This window comes from Pithys albifrons, chromosome 5, assembly GCF_047495875.1.
Source record: "Pithys albifrons albifrons isolate INPA30051 chromosome 5, PitAlb_v1, whole genome shotgun sequence".
NCBI classification, from domain to species: domain Eukaryota; kingdom Metazoa; phylum Chordata; class Aves; order Passeriformes; family Thamnophilidae; genus Pithys; species Pithys albifrons.
Window position 1 is genome coordinate 57,366,076 of NC_092462.1, and position 26,584 is coordinate 57,392,659.

Sequence of the window (26,584 nt, forward strand, 5' to 3'; positions counted from 1 at the left end):
CAGGCTGCGTGCGAGAGGGACCCCCCGCACCCGTTTTCCCCTCTCTCCGGAATGGCTGCGTGTGCATTCAGCCCCGCATTTCGGGTCCTGCTTGGGTGGGAATAGTTCGGTTCACCCGTCTCTCCTCCTGATTCACCCCCGAGACCCTCCACGCACTTAACTCCGATGACTGTGCAATGCGGAGTGCGCAGCGGGCACCGCGGGCCGGGCCGGTCCCTCCGCCCCCGCCGGGCTCGAGCAGCGGGGGGTGGCTGGCGAGGCCGTGGGGACGGCAGGGGGGAACCGGGAATCGCGCCTCAGAGGGGCAGAGCTATTCTGGGAGCCTCCGAAGCGCCTTTAATTAAATAACTGTTGTAGTCTGCTGCCCCCGCTGCTTGTCTGGTGAAAGTCTACAGGCAACTGTCATTTATAAACTACACCGGTGTGTGCGTGCGTGCGCGGGGAAGGGGCTCTCGCGTGACAGCAAAAGTTGGGCAGCGGGTGGCAGCGAGCGGGCGAGAGGTGCCCCGGGCTGTGCGGGCGGCAGGGCCGGGGGTGAGGGCGGTCCGCTCCGCGCTCCCTCCCTGCGGGGGACAGAGCCCGCTCGGCCCTGGGGACAATGTGCAGACCTTGGCACCGAACCCCCCAAACCAGCAGTTGCCGGTGTCAGGTTGCACCGAGCGGAGGGGCATCGGGAAGCCGCGCGCACTTCCCTGCTCGGGAGTTGGAAGCGGCGAGGAGCGGGGCCGCCCGGCCGCCGTGGGGCTCCGGAGCGCTGCCAGCCGGCTCGTCCGAAGCAGCCAAATTAATAAATAAATACCGATTCCTGTGTCCTGGGTGCGAGCGCACCGCCGCCGGGCCCATCTCGGCCGGCGTCCGCCCCGTGCCGGGCGCAGCTGCCTGCCGGGTGCGCCGCCCCGGCCGGGGAGAGCCTTCTCGGCGGGGAACAAGTCAGGCTGGCGGGGAGCCCGTGTGGGGACCAGGCGCTGAGCAAACCTACAGCCAGCCCCGGACCGCCGGCGCCCGGGCGCGCTGGAGCCCCTCTGGCTCCGTCCGGGCCCGCCGGTGGCCCCGCGCGCTGCAGGGCAGGGGGCGGCAGGTGCGCGGGGCGCAGGGCTGCCCGGGCGCTCGGCACGGGTGATGCTGTCCGGGCGCTCGGAACGGGGAGTGCTGCCTGGGACCAGCAGGGATGCCGCCCGGGCTCCCGGCGCTCGGCAAGGACGGGGCTGCCCGGGACCAGCAGGGATGCTGCCCGGGCTCCCGGCGCTCGGCACGAGCGGTGCTGCCCCGGCGCTCGGCGTGCCCGGCGCTCGGCTGCGGCGAAGTCGCCCGTAGTCGCCGCTCGCCGTGGTTCGCAGTCGCCGGCGCGGCCGAGCCCGCGGGGGCGGGTGTTGCTCTGCGCGTACCGAGGGCACACACCGGTGCCAGTGTGTTTGTGTGAGCACGGAACGCACATTATCATCCTGCTGCATACGAGCCCTTGCAAGTCACTGGGATGTAAGAAGGGCTCATGCCTGGTATAAAAGGTAGGCAGTCGCAGGGAAGACTCCTTTGAAACCATGAGAGGGAGGAAGTGGTTAGGAACACAGACAATAAAATCAGCTTTAAACCAGCTCCTTTATCTAAAGTTAGTTTCATTATGTGGCGAAACAGTTGGGTGAAAGAACGGCATTGTGAAATGATAGGTTCCCTTACATCCCCTTTCAGGAGAGCAAGCCTGTATCACAATGGAAGCAGGAAGAATTGCTGGCAAATCCAGAGTTGATCTATTCTAAATACCAGTGTTGAACTGTATCTAAGGGAGAACGCGGGAGATAATTCAGGATGCAGAAGGTCTATTTATAGAAGGACTATATACACTGTAGGATATATACACAAAGTTGAATTAAATATGCATGATTAGGAAAGGCGTTTCGAAGGAGAAGGTGTAATCATTACAACGGGAACAGATGAGCTAGCAAGACTTTCCAGGGTGAAGATGAGAAGAATTTTTAAGACACGTATTCTTTCTGGTGCTCAAGGCTCCTTTCTATTTTCATCTTTTGCGTATTACGTTAGCATTTACATCAGTCAAATTCACCAGCTGAGGATTAGCAGTAGATGTTAGTCTGAATATGAAATAAAAAAGAATGTGGGATTTTGCTGCAAATAGCTTTTTCTTACAACTTTTAACACTTTAAAAGGCAGAGTTGGCTTAGATTTGACAGGCAGCCATATTCGTGTTTGTTTGTTTTTACCTGAATTGCATCCAAAAAAAAAAAAAGCTTGTAAACTGGTTCTTCTTGCTAAATATAGCAACATAGCCAAAATAGAATTTGTCTTTTATACTCTGTTTAAAACAAAACAGCAAACAGAAAAACTTTAAAACAAAGTGCTGAGATGAGAAGATGGGTTGACTACTGAAAAAATAGTTTTTTATTCCTAGATCAATATGATGCACTCTCAACATCTAGTACGAGGTAAAAGGATCCCTTGTATAATATCAATAGTGCCTCAGTTGTAGCTTACTAAAAGAATCTTTTCCTGGCATGTCAAGGCTTTAATGAATGTACAAGTAAGCAAAATAAGACTTAACGATGGAACCAGTCAGGTTAAAGAGAACAGTGACATCTTCTAGAAGCATAATATATGAGCTGGCATCTTTGAAAGAGAGATAGGATGTTTGCTTTATAATTCAGGGAGATTGAGAGATGTGTTTCAACTTCTGTATTTTCAGTGCATTATTGCAGTTCGTTTTTAAGCACAAGCATACATGTGTGATTTGTTGGCAATATTCTTGTAAGGAACTTTTCCCTTGCATATTAAATTCCAAAGTACATCACAAAAAGGCTTGTATCGGAAAAATCGTGTCTGGAGACTTTATGAAGTCTGTTTTGAATCAATTTCTGAGATAGTCTTCCAGAATATAAGGCTCTATATTAGTGACAAATAAGACTTCACATTACTGAGGATAATTCCAAAAATATTGAATATTCTCCTGAAGTTTGCTGTCTTTTTTATGGTTATTGTAGTACAGGGACTTAACCATTATGCTAAATTCTGAACTAGACAAACTTGTAGACTTAAATCCTGAGAACCTTGAACTATGGTTGCATAAACTTACCTGCATTGTCTTGCCAATGTGTATAAACCTGAGGCGAAGGAATATCCATCAGATTTCCTGTTGATTCATTCTGTGATCTGCATTTTAGACTATCAATAAACATTCTACTTTTAGGTCTTTATTTTTACTGGAACCTTCCTGAGTATATCTTCTGGAAATTCTCTTTATGTCTGTTTCTTAATTAGTAGTCATGAGTAAGGAGCAGCAATTTCTAAGTACTTCAAAGAAGGGTATTCAGCCTTGCAAGAGCAGTAATATTCTTGGGCATAACCTGTCCATGCTGAACTGGCAGCATTATTTGTATTAATTATTTTTCATTCTCCAGTTCAGAATTGGATACGTTATTGTGTTACTAATCTGTGTGGTTGGGAAGTGCTTGAAAATAATTTGAAATGTAGTACATGAATGGAATACTATGACTAATGCATAGATCTGGATACTTACTTTAATTTGCCCTCAAAATCCTTGCAGTATAGAAGTAAAATGAGAGGTGTATGCTGTCTGATTGATGCCATTATTTCAGAGACTTTCCCCTGCAACTCTCAGCTGCAGTCTTATTACTTGGCACCATTTCTTTGTCCCGTGTTTTCAAACATGGCAGTACGTTATACAACATACTTCGACAGAATGTATTCTGCAGGTATGAGTAAGTCAGTGAAAGACAAAACTGAGAGCCAGCCTTGTGGCTCGGCCTTTTATCTTTACATATGCAGGGACAAAAGTACCCTAATGGATCCAGAGCTTTCTGCCAGTATTTTGGGGGAGCTGGACTGAGGGGAGTATATTGGTTTTATGCATTTTCTTCTTTTAACTAGAGTATGTCCAATGGCCACTCCTATTTTGGTCCATAACCACTGAGACTTTTTGACTTACTTTTGTTTCCATGGTTTCTGGATTTTTTTTCATTTTAATTTGAATAATAGAACTCACAGTCTGTGCAGGTTTGGAAATAGTCTAGATTAGTTTGTGTTAATGCACTGCACGTATATAGCATGTATTAAGTATGTCTGTGTATGAGGATGTTGAATGAGAGATACCAATCTGCACAAGATTGGACAGTGCACTTCATGATTTCTGAAAATGTTTTTCTTTGATGGAAGAACACTCAGTCAATAGTTCTACGTTATTTGACTGTGACAACCAATGGAAGAAAACCATCATACTACCTCAGTTACATTTTAGCAGAGCCTGTAACATCGCTGGAAATTAAAAGAAGCCCTCGAAACTAAATCTAATGAAAAAAAGGCAATCCTGGTTTACTATTAAAAAAATGCTTGGTAATTTTAAGAAAACAGTGACTCCTGGATTTGAAATTTGTCTGACTTTTCTGTTTCCAATGGTTGTTCATTCACAAAGCTGAGAAAATAGCACTAAAAATGAAAGTGAAACTGAAGACCTACTTTCTTGACATCCCAGCAAAAGATAAATGATAGGATAATGAGGAAGATGTAGTTTATTAAAAGGAGGTAATAGACTTAAAAATACTGTTAAACATGATTCTGTTTCTTTCAGAGATTGATGCCTTCACTGGTCATTCAGCACAGAAACTTTGAAAACTATTCCAATGGCGGGCTCATCTAACAAAATATCACAGTTTTAACTGGGAAAAACCCATTTTCTCATGCCCCAGAGAAAACCAGCTAAATAATTATACAGTAGAGCACAATAATGCAAGTTTAAAGCACATGCAGAAATGGGCAAGATATTATTGTCATATCTTAGTTTAGAGGAAAGGCTCATGTGAAAATTATATGTTACAGTTATGACTGTGATAAACTAATGCAGTTTAGAGCTTTATACATAAGATGGGATTTTCAAAAATACAGCTGTGTTCAGGAGAAAATGTCAGTAGTTCCGGCAATGTGTTCTGAAGGAAGAGGGCAGGGAGTTCTGAGCTGGTCAAATGCTCATGTGGTCTAAGCAGAAATGTAAAAGTGCAGGGTTTGCATTGGAATGAGAATGGGGTCATCCACCCTTTGTACTCATCATCAGGGAAGCAGAACCTTCTTCCAGAGAGACCATAGGAAATCAATGAGTACACTTTGCTAGTGTAGAGATAAATGTGTACTGCAGAAGGGTATTAAATATAAAAGGGCAGCAGTAAAATGATTTACTACATGAAGCAGTGGAACTTTCTTTTGGTCACCTAAAAGGCAATTTTCATTTTTTGATAATATAATTGTATTTTTTTAATACTAATAACTGAAAAAGGCTGGCAAATCAACTATTTTACAGGGATTTGAGCCCTAATGTATTATAATAATGTAAGCTAGGAGAGGCTTGTTTACAAATGGATGCTTATTTACAAATATATACATGTTTTTTCACATATTATCTGGCATTTATAATTTTGATTGTAATGATCTGATCTGACTTACCAAAAGTTAATAATTTTTTTTAACATTTTTTCCCAAGGCAGTGTGGATGCCTGTGATCCAGTTTGTCTCGCCATGACCAGAAGGTATCACTGAGGGATACCAGCAAAACGGATGCACATAGGAGAGAACCTGATGTACATTTAGGTGTAGAGGCTTAATGAAATGTGGAAGAGCAGGTGCACAGTCCTAATGCGTCGGTGTTTTTTTTAATTTCCTATGATGGGTTTGTTTGCTGTGTGAGCAAATCTTGTGCATTTAAAACTTATAGGACTGTAAAGTTGCTAAAAAGGCCAGAAACCAAATAATTGTACTGTATTTTTTGTCTTAGACCCTGTGTTCTCTACAAGTGGCAGTTAAGATTCTCCTTCTGCTACAAAGCTGTGTGTTACTGCCTTGTCTCTAAAGGTAAAATTAAGGTGAAGAGAGATTAATAGCAGAGCAACCCTTGCTCTGGATATAGCACTTGTGACACTGTGGTGCTAATTTTGGAAGGAGAAATTGGGTATTTGCAGTTCCATATGAACTCACTGTGACCCAAAATGATGAGAGGTGTGTCTGTGCTAGCACTTTCTTTGGAGGCAGGAGTGCACTGTGTTCATCCCAGCTCTGCTGTGCTTTGGGTTGTGGTGTAGGCTGATCTTGTAGCAAAGGAATGAAGTTCTTTTTGGGTAAAGCTGGACTGTGAGATGTGTCCCAGGAGTACCCATAGTAGATTTGAGCTAGAAATTGATAATCAGCTAATGAGATGAGACCAGAGCTAGGTAGGTATGGCCAGACTTTGCGAACGAAGATTTGGGAAGGGCTCTCTCCACGTGGATGCCCTTCCAACCTGCACAGTGAATGTTTTAGGTGAGGCACAGCGTGCACAGAACTGGCCCCACCGTTTAAGTCCTAAGGTCCATTTGCCACAGCCGAGCGAGCTTGGACAGTGACAGTGAAGTCCTTGGAACTGTCACAGCACCCGGTACTAACCGGGGCTGACCCTGCTTGGCATCAGAGATCTGACGGGATTGGACAGCAGGGAGGCATTGAACTGCCAGGGGACGGTCCCCACTGAGACTTGAACTCAGGTTCTTGTGATTCAGAGTCCAGAGTGCTCTCCTTTACACCGCAGGACTGCCCTGAGACCAGAGCTAGGATGAAGTTAAATATCAGCCATACCCTGAAGTGCCTGGCACAAAGCGTGTGGTGTGGATGTTGGATCCTCAGCACCAGCTGTCTATCCCTTCCAGTCTTGCCATCCTACGTCACTTGCTTGCGTAGACAGCCCTGCATACAGTCAGGTCTGCCTAGCGGAGCACATGGAAGCCTGTATTTGGGAAGCTGTGTGGAGACTTGTGGGTAGAATGGGTCACTTGACCTACATCCATATGTTGCAATCATCAGGCCATTATTCTTTTCCTCAAAACCAGGTAGTTTGTGTTGGCATGAGGAGGAAAGGTTTGTTTTTGATTACTTGTAATGCAGCACATGAGTGAGTAAGAGGCACTGGTACTTAGGCTTGCTAAAGCCCTCCACGTTTTTAACCCATTTTATTATTTGCAAGAGCAATTTAGTTCCTAATGTTAACAATGAGTGATTATGATTCTGTACTTCCGTTTACAGCATAAATTAGCATTTTGTTTTCCATTACAGCTTTTGAATGAGGAATTATAATGTATAATTTGCTGCAAATAGATGTTATCATCTCTTTGGATGTGAACAACCACATAAACTTGAGCAAATGATAAAAATGGAATCAATTACTTCTCAAATGGAAGTAGTTTACAAACCTTCACAAACAAAATGGCAATAGTTGCTGGTTATTGTAACAAATAATTAGTTTTTTTAAACAACTTTTATTGAATTCTATTGACGATTTAGTAATTGCGTATAGAATATTTAATCACCCCCCTCACAAAATACATGCCACACAATATATGCAATTTTCGAACTTCAGATTGCCTCTGTAGACCTTGTGTGAGGCTTTACTCATATATATTCACCTATACAAATGTTCCAGAAGGGGAGCACTGAGAGCAAATCATGCTGCTGCTGCTGATTAAAGAGCTTCACACTATTCTGGAATTAGTAGATTAGATTTGAAATTGTAGAGGAGAGAAGAATGAGTAGTATGTGTTGTAGGCTGTATCCAAAGTCTGCAGAAGGTAATGTGAATTTTTCTGCCACTTTTCAGCTCATGATCTACATCCTGGTTATTAGGAGGGTAAAGAAGAGAAGAGTCATTATTACAGTTGCTTGAATGAGTGAATGCTGTAAGTCTCTACTGTAGGGGAGCGTAGTATCTTGTACTTTACTGAGTGTGTTAGTTTCAATTTCACAAAACAAGGTTTCAGTGTCAGGAGCTAAGATTCTTTTCTGTATTAAACAAGAGTTATTCATGCTTGGAGAAATGCCACTCCACAGCCTAAATGAATGTGAGAAGCAGTCCAGAATCATTCTCTTCCCATTGCAGACTTTGTTCATATCACTGGAGGACATAATCATAATTTTCAACCCCTTCCTCTCAAAGAGGCTGTCTAAATTCTGATGGTGTTCTACATACTGGTTTCCATATATGTTTATATCTGATCCCCTAAAGCTCTGACCATAAAGTCACCATCTACATCATCTCTTGTCAGCCTGAAATCATCAGCCTTTTTCTCACAGTCATCCCTGGTAACCCTATTGTATCCATCCCTTCTGTGTGCAGTATAAGCCCTGATTGTACATACTATCTTGATTGCCCCTACTTTCTCTCTTACCTTTATGTAGAAACACAAATTGAAGTCCATACTTTGCCTCATCTAGTGCTTTAGATTTTAGACTTCTTGTCCTTTTAAAGCCTTTGGATAATTTAGTTTTTCTGTATTTACTGTTACCACATCTTTTTGTTTATGGCTGATGCTGTATTTGATGCCTGTTGAGTTGCTTCCCTCAATAAGCTGTCTCCACACTTTCCCCTTTGACATAGCTCAGTCATGAGCCTGTTGAGGAAGATTCTGTAGGCTTTCATTTACCTGCTGTCTTGAAATCCATCGTAGCCTACTTATTAAAAATGGATAATCTTGTTTTGTGTTTGGAAAACTATGGAACAAACTGACCAACCCCCCTGCCATCACTCTGATTGCTGCATTTCACTCTGTTTGTCTTTGCTTGTTTCTTTAGGTTGATGTCTGCTGCCATACTTGGATCAGTGTGTAGATCAGATAAACAATACTTTTTTATTCTTCTAATAAATGAAAAAGGACTAATCATATATTTTCTCATTTGTCTACTAAACATTGAAGTAATTGGGGGGGGGGGGGGGGGGGAAGAGCGGGAATAGCATAACGTGCAATGCAGTGTGCTGTATTTGGCCTTAGAGCCCTCTTTTGAGACCATGGAACTGATTGCTTAGGATGGAGCTTTCTCATAATTTTATTTTTGAGGCAGCTGTTGGTTGTGAAAATTCACTTGTTTTCTCATTTGGACTGTAAGTATGTTTGACTTTTTTTTCCTTTCTGAACAAACTGTCTTGGTCTGGAGCAGAAGTTAAATGTTATGACATTGCATATTTGCAGTGAACTTTTCTGCAGCTTAGAATGGGCATCTGGTGTGATGCTTCCTGAAGGGCTGCTGGAACTTGATTTTAAAAATGTGTGCATGGCTTCATAAAACATATCCACAGTCATCACAGGTGTCTTGCACTGAGTGACTCAGTGTTACAGGTTTATTTGGATTGTACAAACTGACTCCAACAAAATAACTCACTTCAATAATTTTTTTCTTTGTTTTTTTTAATTACTTTTTGAGTCCAGCAGCACATTGTGACTTGAAGCGTCTGCTAGACATTGACTTTTTATTGCTGAAACTTATTATATCTGCCTGCTACCTCTCTGTGCTCATAGTTTGCTGAGGCCTTGATCCAGCAGACCACTTAATTGCTCAACTGCAAACACTTGAAGTCAAGGGGAACTGCTTACAGGTTTAAAATGAATGTGTGCTGTATTGGATTGGGGCCATAAACAGCTGTATCTGAAGGACAGAAAGCTTTACTTCCATCTTGTTTGTCAAATACTTGCCATGCTTCCAGTGCATTACAAGTATTGATGGTAATTGTGGTGGTGGTGGGAGCAAGAAAGCAATGAGGAGATCAAGGAGACCTGGTAATGGTAAAGGAAACCTGCCAGTTGTTCATTGGCAGTTCAGTCTCTTTGTTTGTTAAATGAATTTGCAAATCAAAGATGATTCCTCTTCTCCCAAGCAACAATCTGTGAATAGGTAGCTCTCTAAAGTGCAAAATAATGTGCCATGACAGAATGCCATGTACGAAATATACTTGAGGACAGGAAACTCCTTGGATAGTAAACAAAGTTTAAAAAAGAAGGCAAAAAAATTGCTGGAAACATGTAATGATAAAAAAACCCCTGTAAGTAGGACATGCACACAATTAAATATTTAAGCCATGTGAAATAACGACTTGGATGAACTACTGACCAAATAATGACTGGCAAAACAAAGGTAAGATTGCACTTCTAGCCTTTTTTTTTAGTTTCATCCAAAAGACTGTTAATTGCTGGAGAATTAAAATAATTCATGTTCAAGGATAGAAAGTGATAACGATGTGCAGAGCTTGGCCGCTCCAGCTAGAAAGGGTGAAAGGAATACCTTCCTCTCTGGGTGATGTCAAAGCCAAAAGGGGGGAAGGGAAGGAGAGGGTTGTGGCTCTTCGATGTCACTTTCAGAACAAAAATAATGCTGTAAAGGAAATAGCGTAATCTTTTTCTATTTATCTAAGTCCTTTTCTTTCCTAAAGAGTTGGGGCAGCATTGTTAATTGATTTTTCTGACACTCATAATAACAGTTGTATTAAAAATAATTTACAAAGGATTTCTTCTTTCCAGAAGCTGAGCCCTGCAGAATCTGTTGTAGGAAAGTGGGTGGAGAGTAGATTATTGTACATCAGTGTTCTCGCATAATTATAATCTGCTTGATGTGTAAAATGCATGTTGTGCTTTTGCATTGTCCATTTTCAACCAGTGGTGTCTTTGCAATTAGATTTGCTGGTTTAGTAGTAATAGCATCAGGATCTCTCATGCCCTTTCAGCATAAATAAAGGTTGTCCTAGCAGCTGCTCAGATTGTGCTGGCATAGGAGCCATCTTTGCTGGAGTGTCAGTTTTTGGCTAGAATATTTTAACACACTGGGGCTTTTCTCTGGTTACCAATGGTTGAATAATTTCCAGCTGTGAAAACAGATGTGTGGCTTTTTTGGGAAGTAAAGTTAATTAGGGGAGGTTTATGAATTGGTTGGGGGTTTTTTATGGTGTGGTTAGAGGATATCTTTAGAAAAGAAGCAGAATTTTTATGAATGTGAAGCTGGGCAGATCAACACAACAACACTATAAGGAAAGGTGTATAAATGACAAATAAACCTTTCCATTGCACAATAACTTATAAAATCCTGTTGAAAATTAAAAGAGGAAATACTTACTATTTACATTGATAACTAATGAAGTTGAGACTGAAATGGCAGCAAAAAGAACTAGTTCATCTTGGTGCATATTGTGCATTTTATAAGGCACTCACAGTCTCTTTAGATCTGTATGGGCCAACAGTTCACAGACATCTCATTAAAGTTTTTTGTTTTCTTCATCTTTGACTTTTGTATTTGAAAGGAATTCTCCAGGTGAAAACTGGAAAATATTTGCCATGTTTCAGGCATTCTTTTCCCTTTTGTGTTTCGCATAGTGATTTGTACCTTTAACATTGATGTCTGTCTATTTTTAAGTCTGCTGGTAGGCACAACCCAGTTTTGTGGAAAGGGGAGCTTTTCATGTGAAAAAACTTGTGGTTTTTTTGCTCTTCTTGTTCTTGATTGTTGCATAAAATAAATGGCAAAGGATGGAAAAAACCCAAACAACCAATTGCTGTTTAAAATTAATTTAAAAAATAAATTTTATAAATTACAGAAATTACTGTCAAACAAGCAAACTTGTTTAATTTTTGTTGTTCTTGTTGCAAATTGAAATGTAAATCTGTGCATTAGAGCATCCTGAAGCAAGGATGTTGTCCCTGGGCATATGCTGGGGCTGCACAGTGTCTGGAGCATTGAAACCTCTGGTGTACAGAAGTGTCTCCAGGATTATCATTAAACCTTCATGTCTAAATGAACTATAAACTCACTGGGCACTGTTCAGTCCTAAGACTGCAATTGTAAACTAACAGAGCAAACAGGACAAAAAAGATTGTTTATGCATATATTTTGCATTTTTTTTCCATGGGAAAAATGAGTATTTGGAAAGATCATAGAGAGGCATTACAAAAAATTACACTTTTGAAGATCACAAGCATATGTATCCATGAACAACTGAATTTTTCTTCTCCATGAGTGGGTTGAACTATAGGACTTACTTGATGCTTTGGGTACAATCCCTCTTAGGGAACCTTGATGAAAGGCTTTTGCATGTTTAGAAGAGTGTGTTGCTGACCTGGGATTTGCAGAGAATGAGGAGATGAGGTCCTTCTCCTATTTTAAATGCCCAAGAAGCAGAGCGGTGGTTTTAGGTGTTCTCCATAAGGGGCATTGTCCATTATTTAAGCAGAATGACTGTCTGCCTTTGGATTAGTAGTTGCTGAGGATGAAAAATGGATGTGGCAGTGCTACCTGCAGTGCAAATTTCTAAGGCTTTAACATGTTAGATTCCTATTTTTGGATATAATTTAGCCAGATGTTAACTGTATGTTTGCCACAATTGTATGTCTCAAGCTAGGTTTTGTTGGTTGGTTTTGTTTCTGGTTTTGTTTTTTTTTTCTCATGCAGGTATCAATAAACATGATTTTGCTGTCTTTGGGAATGTTAATAGCTTAAAAAAAGCAGAATTTCATACCATAATGTATAATTAAATCTTGTCTCCAAGGAAGGCAGTATAAAGTGTAGAACTGATTTTTTTTAATAGAAGATGTGTTATTTTTATTTTTTGTGGTGAAGAATTATTAAGTATAAGACAAAAAGCAAACAAGAGAATAAAAGGACTGGCATATTGAGAATATTTTATAAAAATATTAATTCTTTTGTAGTTTAGAAGATGTAAAGCAAAGTGGCTGCAAAAGTCAAAGCTGTATTTGATTAGAAATCAAAAGGTTATTAATAGTGCTGATTACTTCAGCTTAGTTATATCTGCTCTAGTATTACTCTTATTTGTTTGCAACAGTAATCAAGCTCACTGTAAGCCCTTATCTTTGACCAGCCAGAAGAAATCATAAAAGGAAATAATTGTTTAGTGAGAAAGACTTTGATAACAGCATGACTCTTGTGTGGGAGACAACGAGATAACACTGGCTGAATGAAATGATATAACCAAGGTAACTGAGGTGATAAATTCTTTAGCTATCTTGTCCTCAGCAGTAAAATACACAACAAATTAAAGGTGTCTTTTCAAGAATCATTTTAAGAACTGGTAGTATTTGTAATTTGCGTATGTAGAGGAAATGGGGGAGATTTGGTGTTGGGAATAATATGATTTCGTAAAGCCACAGATTTAGCCACAGAGTTTGACCGGGTGATTCAGCCACTACTTACTATCCCTTTTTCTCTGTATTGAATTGAAAACTGTGGTTACTGTTTGAATTTTGACCAAAGTATTTTCCAAAATTTAAGCATTTATCTGACTGAAGTCATCAAGCATTCAGTAAAGCTTTTGCTGCCTACTGTACTGGGTAATCATTCTCATTGCTTTATTTAGAAAGTCCTGTTTTTCATAAGAGTTGGTCAGAATTTTCTAGGCAGAGGTTCTCTTTATGACTTGACCTGGTAGGTTGGGAAGCCCTTCAGTAACTTTTTGTTTCTACTGCTGAAAAATACTTAAGACACCAGCAAGCTTTCTTTTTTTAAGCTAATCAGGGTGACCTCTTTAAGACTTACTTGAGGACATTTTTTTCAGACTTCAAGTACATTTGCATAACTTTTCTGTTTTCCTTCCAGTTTTTTGATTCCCCTTTAGGAAAATCAGATGCCAGAAGAATGAGATGGTGTTTCAGTATTGGTCTCTATAATGCTGTCAGTACTACAGAGGAGAATTCACTTTCCTGCTTCTCTGCATTACAGTCAAAGTTCAAGTTAGTTCTTTTTGCTGCAGTGTCACAACGAGAGTTCACATTGAGTGACTTGTGCACTTCAATACTTGTCTTAACTGAGTCATGATTATCCCGGGTATAGTCTACCGTCCTGTGCATACGTTACATTTTCTGTCCATTGATCTGCACATTAGTACTTTATTTTATCCAAATAGATGGAAGAGCAAGCAAGCCGGGAAGAGGCAAGTGCATGTACTTTAGCATCAGTGATGGCCTGTAGTGGTTTCAGAGTTGTGTAATGTGCAGTCAGGTGTGCCAAGGAAATTACCATGCTAGTTGTTCACCTTTAGTGCCCCATTGCATCAGTGTGGCTTTTGTGGCAGAAGGCCCTCCATCCAAATTTTCAACCTTAACTGCACCTCCAGTTGCTCCCCTAACCTCATTGTTTTCAAATGACCTAAATTATTATAAACATTAACAAAATTCTGTTACGAATCTTAATAACCACAAGCAGACCTGCCTTTATTTTGAAAGAGCTTGGGTGCAGTAGGATGCTGATGTGCTGTCATGCTGGGTAATTGTCAAGAAGTGATGATGAGCAACTAGAGGTCTGTAGGGGTGGTAGCCTGGGTCAGCTGCAGCCTCAGGAGACTCACTGTATTCAGCCTCTTTGCTGTAAAAGCATTACATTCAGAGAGGCACCAAGAAGAAGGAATTAAATGCTTTTTCTAGGAAAGATTCAAGATGAGAACAGTGGGAGCTTCTTATTTTCCCTACTGAAAGGCTGTAGGTAATGAATGCATTGTTCCGTAGGTGTGTACTGAGGTTGTGATTTTTATTTTTTCCTCCCACGCCTTTTCAAGGAAGTAATGATTTTGAGTGAGCAGGTTTTTGAAGGCTCAGCTTCAGACATCCTAAATAGGACTGAGTTTCAACAGCTAATTGTTTAGCATGTACTGAAGTTTTGGGCTTTTTGAGCAACCAAGTCTTACACAACAAGAATCAATGTCTCTTGACATGCGTGTCTCTAATATTTAATGCGTGAAGACAGTTTGCAACTACATTGCAGGAAGAGCTATGGAAACCTTGCTAGGCTGGATTATGAAGAGAATTGCCAGTAGTCACAGAAATTGATTACTGTAACTGATGTCTCTTTTTAATAATGTATTCTTATGATGTTTGTAAAACACCAGCAGAACTTTGAAGACTGGCTGTATAAGTGTTTGAAAACAGACCTGGCATGGTCAGTTTCTTACGTAGTTCCACAGTGCAGGGCTCTGAACTTAATGCATAACACACATCTGTTCCCCAGTCTGATTTGATGGCATATATATTGCTTGTAGATTTTTATAAGCTGAAACTGAAGATCATAACGGGCTGCCCTGGTATCTGTGTCACACTTATGTGAGATAAAACACAGCCTGAAATAATTCGCTGTAAACTGTCAGTGGCCACTAAGACTTTTGATTTGGCAGTGATGACTGTATTTAGAGCTGAGCCCAGGGGCTTAATGTAACATTTGTCAAAGGCTTGTTTTCTGAAGGTGCATGGATGTAAGAAGTAAAGTGCCTTTTGGTAAGGCTTCAGTTAAGTTGTTCTAAAATATACAGTGCTGTATAGTTTGTTATCTGAGCCAGTTAATTTTAATCTCAAAGGTAACAAAGTTAAGTTGCGATTCGGTCTTCTAATGGATTAGTTACTACAGGTTGGCAAGCATATTAGTGTATCTTCATTCTGTCTGCTATCCTGCTGTCCAGGTTACAGAATCCTTAGGGTTGAAAGGGACCTCTGGAGATCATCAAGTGCAACCCCTTGGCCAAGGTAAGGTCACCTAGAGCAGGAGACACTGGAACACGTTGAGGTGTGTTTTGAATGTTTGAAGGGAGGGAGACTCCACACCTCCCTGGGCAGCCTGTTCCAGTCCTCTGCCACTCTCATAGAAGTTCTTCCTCATGTTAAGGTGGAACTTCTTGTGTTCTAGTTTATGGCCATTGCTCCTTGTCCTGTCACTGGGCATGACTGAAAAGAGTCTGGCAGCATCTTCTTGGCACCCACCTTTGAGATATTTATAATGCATTAATGAGATCCCCTCTGACTCTTCTCTTCTCTAGACTAAACAGGTCCAGGTCCCACAGTCTCTCCTCGTAAGACATGCTCCAGACCCCTCATCATCTTTGTGGGCCTCAGCTGGACCCTCTCCAGTAGCTCCTTGTCTTTCTTGAACTATGGAGATCAGAACTAGACACAGTACTCCAGATGTGGTCTCAGTAGAGCCGAGAAGAGGGGAAGGATCATCTCCCTCTACCTGCTGGCCACATTCTTCCTGATACACTTTGGCATACCATTGGCCCTCCTGGCCCTCAGGGCACACTGCTGGTTCATGGTCAGGTTGTCATCCATCAATACTCCCAGGTCCTTCTCTGCAGAGCTGCTCTCTAGGAGGTCAGCCCCCAGCCTGTACTGGTGCTTGGGGTTATTCCTCCCCTGGTGCAGGACCCTACACTTGCCCTTGTTGCACCTCATTAGATTTCTCTCCTCGCAATTCTCCAGCCTATGAAGGTCCCTTCGATTGGCAGCCACAGCCTTCAGGTGTGCAGAGGGAAGGCTGTGTTGGATATCTCTGTTCAGCGTTCCAGTTCCTACATACTATATGCATACTTTAAAACTCTCATGAGTAGTAACTGAACACGAGGGGGTTTCTGAGGATTTTATTCTTAGGAGAAGTTTTAAGAAATCTTTGTCAGGACAGACTTAAAAGATGATACCTGAAGGTCAGTTTGAAAAGTTTAGAACTTATATTAACTGAAATAAAAAGGGTTGTTCCCAGGTGCAGTTTTTTAAAAAACAAATGATTAACTTAACTTTAAAACCAAAATAAACATAAACATTGAAATGCCTGATTTTATGTTAGTTTAGATGTATTTATCTGTCTAGAAACCCTAAATACACTACTATCAAGCATCAGAAATTCCATCTACAACATCTACAATAAGTTTTATGTGTGTCTTAATGATGTAAGAGATATGACTACTTTTGTACTGTAAACTACACTGATTTGAAATGAGCAAAAATTACATAATTCTCTGAAACAGAAGATCTATCCATCATAAAACCATCTAACTCAGAGTTAACTTCAGTAGTGGCAAAACGTGTTTAAGAGTCTTGTATAGCCAGTGGAGTAGTGCACAGAAATTTCCATTTTTATGAATTAAACTCAAATGGAAGGGTTATCAACCACTGGAACAGGCTGCCCAGGGAAGTGCTTGAGTCACCATCCCTGGAGATACTTAAGAATGTATAGATGTGGCGCTGAGGGACATGGTTTAGTGATGGACTTGGCAGTGCTGGTTTCATAGTCAGACTTGATGATCTTAAACATCTTTTCCAGCCTAAACAATTCTATGATTCTGTGAAAGGGTTAAGCATTGTCCTGCTCTTTCTGTAGTTTTTGTTGTGCCCAGCATCTTCCCATTAAGGAGTACCACCATATGTGGTGTTTAGTATGTGTTTAATCTCTCTTTTGTTTTTAAACAGATCTTCAACTGGTAGCAGCTTTAAGAATTAATGTGAGGAGAATTGTGAAAATAAAAGCAAATGAGAGAAGACAATGTAATGATGCTTTATACTTACATATAAGTTTTCTATCATTTGGAAGCTCAAGGGCTGTTGCTTTTGGTTGCCAGATGTTAGGCTGATTGCTTTCAAGGTGAAGCTGTACTATTCTGCTTTGCACTGATAGTGCATGATTAGGGTAATAAGGAAGTGCCACTTAATTGGAACAGGTCTGATCAGAAGACATTCCAGGTAACTGATTTAAGCCAAACAATACTTAATTGCAATGACTGTTACTTAATGGGGATGGTAATTGTGTGCATTGGGGATACCTTCAGATGATGCATTGGCATTTGGGTCTTTTGTGTCTCCCCCACTGTTGGCTCTTTTTCCCGTTACTCAAAAGAGCTTTCAGTGTCTTCATAAATAGCCATGATTCATTCAGAAAGCAGATAAAACCATGGTAGGCTTTTAATAAATCTGTGCCAGAGGTTTAAAATAAGCTTGTTTAAAACCATGATGGCTCTAATGATTTTTGAGGACTATTTTTATTTGCTTTCAGGATTTTGAACTGTTGCGTTTGCTTTTTCAATTTTCTGTGTGATCAGGGATGTTAGAAATTGAAATAAGAAAAGACAAGTCACATAATTTCTTGGCTTCTGGATCAGGGCAGGCTCTAACATCATGAGACTTACTAAATCATAGCAGTTGATATGTTCTCTGCCCTTGGCAAATCATTGACTTGCTTTAGTTCTGTCATATTTTCTTTCCAGGACTGCTTGTTTTCTTCTGCATGAACCTACCTGATAGATTACAAAATACACTTTACAACTGAGGGCCCTGCTCCCCCTTTTTAGTTAAAACTGGACAAAGGAAAAACAGGTCCTTTCCCCACATTTTCTCAAATTTTGGTCTGCAAATGCATATTTACCCCTTTGTAATTCAGCCTTGCTCTGCCTACTTTCTCTGCTGCTTTATTGTATCATCAGTATGGGATGTTGATGTTTCCAGCTTCAGTTGGGTTATGTCTGTCCACTTTTTCTATACATATTTTCATATTTCTACACGGATCTTTTTGTGGCAGACCCAGGTGTGTATGTGGAATATTGTGGAGAGATGTAGTGTTTTATCATTAGTCTGACAAATGAGTTTTCCCCTGATGCCAATGTTGCAATTAATTTTTAACTCAAAAAATCTCATGATTCCATATTTTTCATTTTTTCTCTTGTTTATAGAGTGCACATATTGGATTAACAGAAGTAAAAGTGTTTTAGTTTGAAAGACTTAAAATATTTTCATTTATTATTTATAGAATAATGAGTGCTTTTATGTTCTTCCCCTCACCCTACTACATCCAGCACTTGACATGTGGGTAGATTTTGACAACGGCTCCTGCAAAAAGTGATTTTCAGTGACAGGAACATGTTTAAGACATTTTCATTATTTAAAAACCAGACATGTTTCTCTGTCAGCAAATTCATGGCACATAAGAAAGCGGGACTATTTTTATCATGAACCTCAAGAACACTATATTACAGAATCACAGATCACAGAATATTCTTCGTTGGAATCACTGAGGCAGTGAACAAGCCCGTACAGGGGACACACACACAGAACGGGCGTTATTAATTAGCACCGTGCTCTAACCAGCTGAGCTAATCCAAGTGCCCCAAACCTTTTTCAAAACTGAAAGGATCCTCTGGATTTGTAGGATTATTTTTTCTCTGGTTCTGTCATTTCTCATTCTCTCTCCCCTTTAGGAATACTTAAGAAGGAAATTTAGAGTTACAACTAAAGAAGATGGCACAGGAGATTTTGTTGGCAAAACCAGAACTGCGTATCTCCAGAGAGCCAAAATTGTCCCTGACTCCAGACACAAGCAGTCTACATATTGTATTGTAGCTATTTATTTTAATTGGTCAAGAACACTTAGCCTCACTTACTTGGTATGAGGAAATGTTAGAAATATGAAACGTTGCCTTTATCCACGTTTCCCATATAGATGTTTATAGCGATGTCGAGAAGCTCTCAGGCATTATCTAAGCTACCTAATTCATTAGCCAGTACTTAATAGAAGGGATAGTTAACAACTCTTCGATGTGGGTTTTGTTTTTTCTTTGCATCTCTGCCATGGTAGATAGCATTTTGAAAGTGCCTCTCTATTTTGGTGCTTTTATTATGCTTCCACCCCACCTTGAAATTCACTGAAGGGCCTGGTATGCAGTGGGTAGAGATGTATCAGAAAGTCTAGGGTTCTTTACAGGGTCTAAAGGTTGGTACCATTTACCTGTAGAAATTAAAAATGAAACCAAAATTATTTGAAACACGCTTGCAAGACCACTTAGCTCAGTAAATTGCTATCTTTAAAGCAGATCTAGACCCTTGTTTTGCTAGGCACTGTACTTACTAATGTCATCTCTTTTAAGTCAAGGACTTGTGTTAAAAAACCCCAAACAAGTAAATTAATAAATAAGAAAAATCATAAATCTAATTTAAAACATAAATCCAACATTGCCCATGTAATAGCCTATTATTCTACTTCTCTGATGTATAAATAAAAACACATTTTTATCACAGCATGACTTTCACTTCAGTGCAACATAAATGCAATTCTTTCATCAGTAATTTCCGCTTATATACACAAATCTTGAAGTAAAAGCAGTCATAAAACGTAGCTGAGTTAAATCTGTTGACCAGACTGCAGAATATATTTACTTCTTTTTGTGAGTAACTGGTTTTATAGTTTTTCCCTTTTGCTGTATTAAATATTGCTAATAAGGAGAGCAATAATTGCAAATATTTATAGTAAAATTAGGAATAATTACAATGTTTCTCATTTAGTAACAAATTTTAAAATAAAAGTCACAATTGTTAGAGAGTTTAAAAGTAAAATAGCTTGTTTTAAGCTAGCAGAAATAGTAAATAGATTTTAATGACTTTCAGAGAGGGTGATGAGACCAAAATATAGTTGATATAGGTGGAGATGACTGATGTCTGCTGAGTTCCTACCCCACTGCCTCTGTGGAATTAGAGTTCTTCCTTCACTTGTGGGTGTGTAGTGGAGCTGTTTCAATGAAGTGCTGCAGGGTTTTTTTTTCAGGTTTTCAGACGCTCTATCCACATCTGTCCCATATTAGTTGGAATATCTGTTGAGACTCAAAGTTACCTGGCTCAACCTGATGGCTGTGGCTTCTTGTGTAAAGACACAAGAGGAATGATGTGAGGATGCTTGTGGTCACAGGAAACACTGTGACAAGATGTGGTCCCATAGCAAATGCTTTTTATTACCTATCTGTCACTGTTTTCAAGGGTCCTTCTGCCTCTCACCCCAGAGGAGGGTGCTTGCATCTCTCCCAGGCACTCAGCAACAGGACAAGGGGGCACAGGCTCAAGCTCTGCCAGGGGAAATTTAAGCTGGATAGCAGAAAAAAATTCTTTCCAGAGAGAGTAATCAGGCTTTGGAGTGGCCTGCCCAGAGAGGGGGTGCATTCACCATCCCTGAAGGTTTTTAAACTGAGATTGGACGTGGCAGTAAGTGCCATGATCTAGTAAATGGACTGGAGTGGGACCAAGGGTTGGACTTGATGATCTCGGAGGTCTTTTCCAACCCAATCAATTCTATGATTCTATGATTCTTCTTACTGCACCTGGGTATTTGGAGTGTTGCTGTGAGGGAATGCTGGCAGCCATGGCTACAGGCCATTGAGGCTGGAGTAGAGGTCCTGTTTTCACCACCACGCTCCATCTCTTGTCTTACAATGCAGACGAGAGCGCAGAGTGTTTCTTGCTTGTGCTGTTGCTGATGCAGTTGTTCTGGGATTTGAAGCCTTTAAGTTTTTCATAGCCATCATAATCTTTCTCTTTTTATCCTCCCTTGGCATGTCAGAGTTCAGAAGGAAGAGTGGATGCCCAGAGGACTGTGCAGTGTGATGGTGTCTTGGTTTGAGGGGAAAAACCAAAATGTTTACCCACAAGCGGGGGAGGGGGCCTCCTCCACAATAATCACGCCACTCTTTATCAAATTTAAGAAAAAAGGAATTTTAATATAAGAAGGATAACTGTTCTTAACTGATTATATATATATATGTAAGCAGACTAGTGCAAACCGCTTCCCCAACACCACAAGAGAGAGAAAAAAACCCCAAACAACAACAAAACCCAGCAGGTTTTCCTCCAGGAGGAAAGTTATACTTAAGCAGTGTCAAATGTCACAGCCCGGCTGGCTGCAGAGTGAGTTCCCAGTAGTTCCCAGTCCCTCTCCAGTGAGACAGACGAGTGGTTAGCTCTCAGATGAACTTTGTGTCTCTTATCCCAGATGAAGGAAAAAGAAAGCTGAAAGTGGGGAACCACCACGTGTCCTGCAAAAGCAGCTGCACACCTCTCTCTCCCGGGTCACTGTCCCAGACGGGGTGGGCAGGCCGTGACGGTGCAGGCGGTGGTCAGACTGGAACAGAGGCCGGGATCCCAGATGCAGGAACCAGGAGAAACAGCCGCGGCGAGGAGAAAAAACAGCGTCTCAGCCAGAAGCCCCAGCAGTAGCCAGCAGAGCAGCTTCCCTCCTCGGCAGCCACCACTCCCGTTTGGAGCTAAGAAAGGAAGAATGTCCCCAAAAACAAAAGAGACAAACCTGCCCCCATCCAAGTGATCAGCAGTTTACTTCTTTGGTTAACTGCTGGCATGGGCAGTTAGTGGCAGTGGAGAAAATTTACATAACCAAACGATAACAGATGGTTATGTGTATGATTTGTGTTCTGCACTGCAGAGCTGTGTACACTGAGGAGGAGAGGGTGGGTTACCATGACTTCCTTGGTTGAGACCCCTCATTCAGAGGAGAGGTGACTGCATATCTTCATGGGGTGGTGAGGGAAGAGCAGGCAACAGGCTTTCTATGTTGCATTTAGCTTGTTTGCTGTGGGAATTGTAGCTGAATAGTCTTTGGGAAGCTGTGTTATGTGAGGGAAGATAAGTGTTCTCTTGAAACACTAGTAAGAATGCAAGAAAAGACACGAAGGGCCATGTAAAAAATAGTGGAAAAATGGGCCATCTGTAATATTAAAGACACTGCTAGATTCTGGTGGTGCTTCTGAAGTCATAAACTGCTAATTCTGTTAGTGTTAGGTGCCAGAACTACTGTTGATGTCCAACAGTAGGAGTGATTTTCCCACCGGGAGAGAGTCCTGCTGTCCCTGTGGAGAGTCATGTATTAAAAATATGGAAACCAGTGAATTATGCTGTTGTTTGGAAAATACAGATAAATATCTTACCCAATGCCTGCCCTGCTGCATTTCAAACACGTTCCAGCTATGTAACCTAGAACAAATTAGGGGAACGTATAATACTGGTTTGTCTTAGGCACTGAAATAGTATGTAGAAGAGCATAAAAAGGAAGGGAGAGGACACAGGTGAAGGATTTGAGGTGTTGGTAGATAAAGGTTAAAAGAGAGCTGGCTTTCCATCAGTGATGTCACCACTCAAGTAGGAGAATGCAGAAAGTGTCTTCTTCAGGGAAGAATAAGCTCTGCTTAGCGGTATTGCTTTCTTGAGTAGCAGACCCAGTCACATGTGGGCACCTTCTTAAAACAGGCCTTGCACAAATGCCAAGTGCAAGATATACCTGCCTGATAGAGCTTACTCTGCGAATACCATAGCAGATGTGATAGGCGAGGGTAGGTGGGGAGGTGCAAGGAGAACTTTGAAACAGTCATCTCTAATCTCTGTATGGGCTAATGTACCGGTCCTGCTGTGGAAACAGATAGTGCAGAGACGTGTGCTCCTGGCGTCCTGGTGCCACTTACACCACATGTTTTCTGTATGGCATTTGCAGGGTTGCTGGGGAATGGATCAGAGCTACTCAAGCTTTTAGGAAAGATGCATGTTAAGGAGAGTTATGGCAGAGCCCTGAGACTTAAGTCAGCATCTACCTAAATGAGTGGTACGACTAAGATTTGTATCAATATAGTGAATGAATGCCTTAGTAAGGCAAGCAGAGCTGGAGAGGTGTCATAGGACAGTGGGTGAAATTATAGCCTGATGTGTCTGTGCTCTCAGAGAAGTGTTGCTTCAGTGACTGTAATAGTAATTTTTTGTGGTTATACAGTATACTTTAGCTTCAGAGCAATGAAGCAGAGTATTCTGCAAACACGGTGATTTTAGTGCAGTGTGTCCCTTTGCAACTTCAACTTACACTTCTATGTTGTTCTAAAACAATGTGTTGAACTTTACAGACGGTGTCTTATATAGGTCAACAGTTGTGTACTGAAGAAATGCTGTCAGGCTCCCAAAAGAGCAGTCTCTATTAAAGCAGGCACCAGAAGGTCACCTCGGGTCATAAACCATGTACAAAACATGAAACCATTCAGACTTATCCAGAAGTTTTTATATACGAGCAATTAACAAGGTAAGGTATTTAGTATATTTGATTCCATTTCAGACTTCTGTAAACAAACAAACTGCAACACAATCTGGTAATCTGATAGTATACAAAAACCCCCCAAACCTTTCTGCATGCATCATCTTCCCTTCCCGCTGTGATTAGGTACAAAAATCTCAATTTTATTTGTGTTAATATCAGGAGTAAACTTTCTACATTCTGAACTTTTCATTGTAGTGTTGCACATAGAACGAAGTTTAGTTTGGGGCATTCTCATACCACAGAAGGGTGAAAATGTTGTTGTGTGTCTGACAGCAGATAATCTGGTGACATTTGGGTAACTTTGTTTACCACTCAGGAGGTCAGTGCAAGCAGCTAAGCAGTTGGTTCCATGTACAAATAAGTAGATTCCATGTGGCTAAATGACAGTGATAGAGCATTGCAGATTGGACCTCATTTTTCATTTCCTGCTTTTAGAATAGTTCCATTCAAATCCCTTCTTTTTTAGGATTTGATATATTGCAACCAGTGTATTTGGAAGTTAAATAATGAATATCTTTGAGAATTAGGTATGAGCAAATCAAGTGGAGAGCATTTGGAAAATGTAAAATGGTTTTTAGATTCACAGAATTGATCAACTGTTTGAAATTTTTTTTTACTCCCAAGAATAAACACTATATTATGTCCAAGAAACATCAGTTGTGGCTGGGAATGGGAGAGTCAAGGAGAGAAGAATAGTTTTATCTGAATAAAAGTTCTGTGCAGATGCTGAAGAAAACGAAAGATGATGTTGCATGGCAGAATTAATCTGTTTCAGCAAGTATATGTGCTGTAGATGGAGTAGCAGCTGAATTGCTGTAGAAATTAATTTGCCCCACACAGAATAAGTTGAATAATTTACTAGAATAAACATGCAGGGCCATGATGGGAAGTCATCTATTCAGCATATCTGTAAAGAGATGAAAAATGAAAGTAGTCTTGTAACATGCTCTTTGGAAGCAGAGGGGAGACATAAAAAGATTTCTTGGGCTGTGTGTATGACAGAGAAGCAGGATGGAGAGAAGCCACTCTGCACACTGCCATCTTGAGCAAATACAGATACCCAGAAAAATGGACTCACCAACTGTAGCACCTGGTAGTATAAAGGGAAGAGTTTATAGTGTTGCTCCTCATATCAATGGATGTTTCTTTTGTCTGGAGGGAGGAAGAATTGGAATCTTAAGAAATCTGTCCCTGGAGCAATGCAGCTGTGTACTGTTCTTAGCACAGGACCTGTGACACTTGTATGTGGGTTCTGTGTGATGGCCACAAAGCTTGTATGGTTACTGCCCATGATGCAGTGGTGGAATATGGTGTTAGAATAATTTACAAAGGAAATCATGTGTGTTCTAATTTTGTTTTTTTTCTCAGCAAAGTAACAGAATGTCCTGGGCCTCCAACAGAAGCGTGACAGAGGGGGAGTGAACTCCTTGTGTAGGTATGTGTGTATGATCTGTGGAATGAGGCCTTTGCCTGCCATCCCTGCTGGAGAGCAGTGTGTTAGTGCATTCCCAGTCAGTGGGACTGGGGCACACAGGCATCAGAGCACTGGGGAGCGGGGGAGCAGCCTGACACAGGAGAGAAAACTGTAATGGCTTTCATTTGATGTCTATCAGAAGGTGCTTATGTCATTTACAAAGTATTCAATGGTTAATTTCCATCAGGACCATTGTTAAGGAGGCAGAACCCTGACTTGTTACAGCCTGATGTCACATCAATAAACACACATGCAGCTGTCCCCAGTTTTCTCCAAAACATTATGGAAGTGTTCTATTGGGATTGGCTGTGCATGTAAAACATGCCCTCTGAGATGAAAAGTTTCTGTGGTGTTGGAGAGCTTTCCTGGCAGCTGAATTTGGTTAAGTGTATTGACTTGAGATGGAGTGCACCTGGGAGATGTTGACCGGAGTCTGTGCACAGTCGTTTGGGCTCCCTTAGTAGCTTCAGTAAAAAGAGGTGTGTGCACAGGATGACTGACCCTCAGCCAGTGGTTGAATTTTAATGCACTTGTTAAAATGCATTACTTCTGGATGGCTGAAGGTAACATAAAATTAATCTTTACTGGTATAATGGCAAAATGGTTTCATCACAGTGACTAGCTGAACTGGGCACTGCTGTGCAGGTAAGAACGTTTGCCTTCAGACAGTGTAACTGACATGTTAGAGCTAAGAGCTGATGTTACCACTGTTGGATTGCATGTTAGAAGAGTTGGCAGAAATACTCTCTGAAGTTACAGAAGGGTCTTTGTTAATAATCACAGTCTGGTTTTCTAACTTTGTGATATTTCCCACCATACCAAGTCATAAGGAATTTGGGCTTGTATACCAAGAGGTGAAGTAGTTTATAGTAAGTTGGCAGAAAGGATACTGGAGTATCCAGCTCTTCAAATGCTTGATTTCAGTAATGTAGCTATGTACCATTTTCCTTCTGCTTGTCTTGCTATTGAAAGAGGAACAGCCAGATTTCTTCTGCTGCTGATGCCTATAAAATTTTGACTCGCAGAACTGCTTCTCTAACCACTGCTGGGAAATGAGTTCAGTGGGGTGGTTGATGGAGCAGCTGCTCCCTGTGCCTTGCCCAGCTGAGAAGATGATTCTGCTGTTAGTTGATTGTCTTTCCTGCCTACCCAAAGTTCTTCCACTGTCCTTACATGGATCATCTTCTGGTGAATTTGCAAAGCCGTATACCTTGGACCCATTAGTGAAGCAGACTTTCTTGTGCACACTTAATTTGTTATGTCGTCTTGAGAACAGTTTTGTGCTACCCGTGGCTTATGATTAGTCTGGCTTTTGAAGGCTGATTCAGCAGACGTATCTCCTATAGTAGTCTCAAGTGCAGCAAGTATTATGCATATCTGCTGTATCAAATTCCATGGAGCTTGTGGGTGGTTTGAAAATATTGTAAGCTAAGCAGTTTTTGAGCACAGCTTGTTTATGTAGATGAAGGCACAATAGCTTCTACAAAGTGCATATTTTTAATTTTTTTTGTCATGTACACTAATCAGGAGCTTAGAAGTAGGATGTTTCGGTGAGAACTACCCTTAATGGTCAGCGTGAAGGGGGAGAAGCCAATGTGCAGTGTTCAGGAATTGATGGAAAACATGTAATTAGATAAGTGAAGTTCGAAA

General features: G+C 41.1%; 1 protein-coding gene across 1 annotated transcript in view; it reads left to right on the plus strand.

The window, feature by feature from the left end:
• The window catches only part of PPARGC1A (PPARG coactivator 1 alpha), a 376,608-nt gene that overhangs the window by 527 nt on the left and 349,497 nt on the right, over nt 1–26,584 (plus strand). The gene's annotated exons all lie outside the window — the stretch shown is intronic.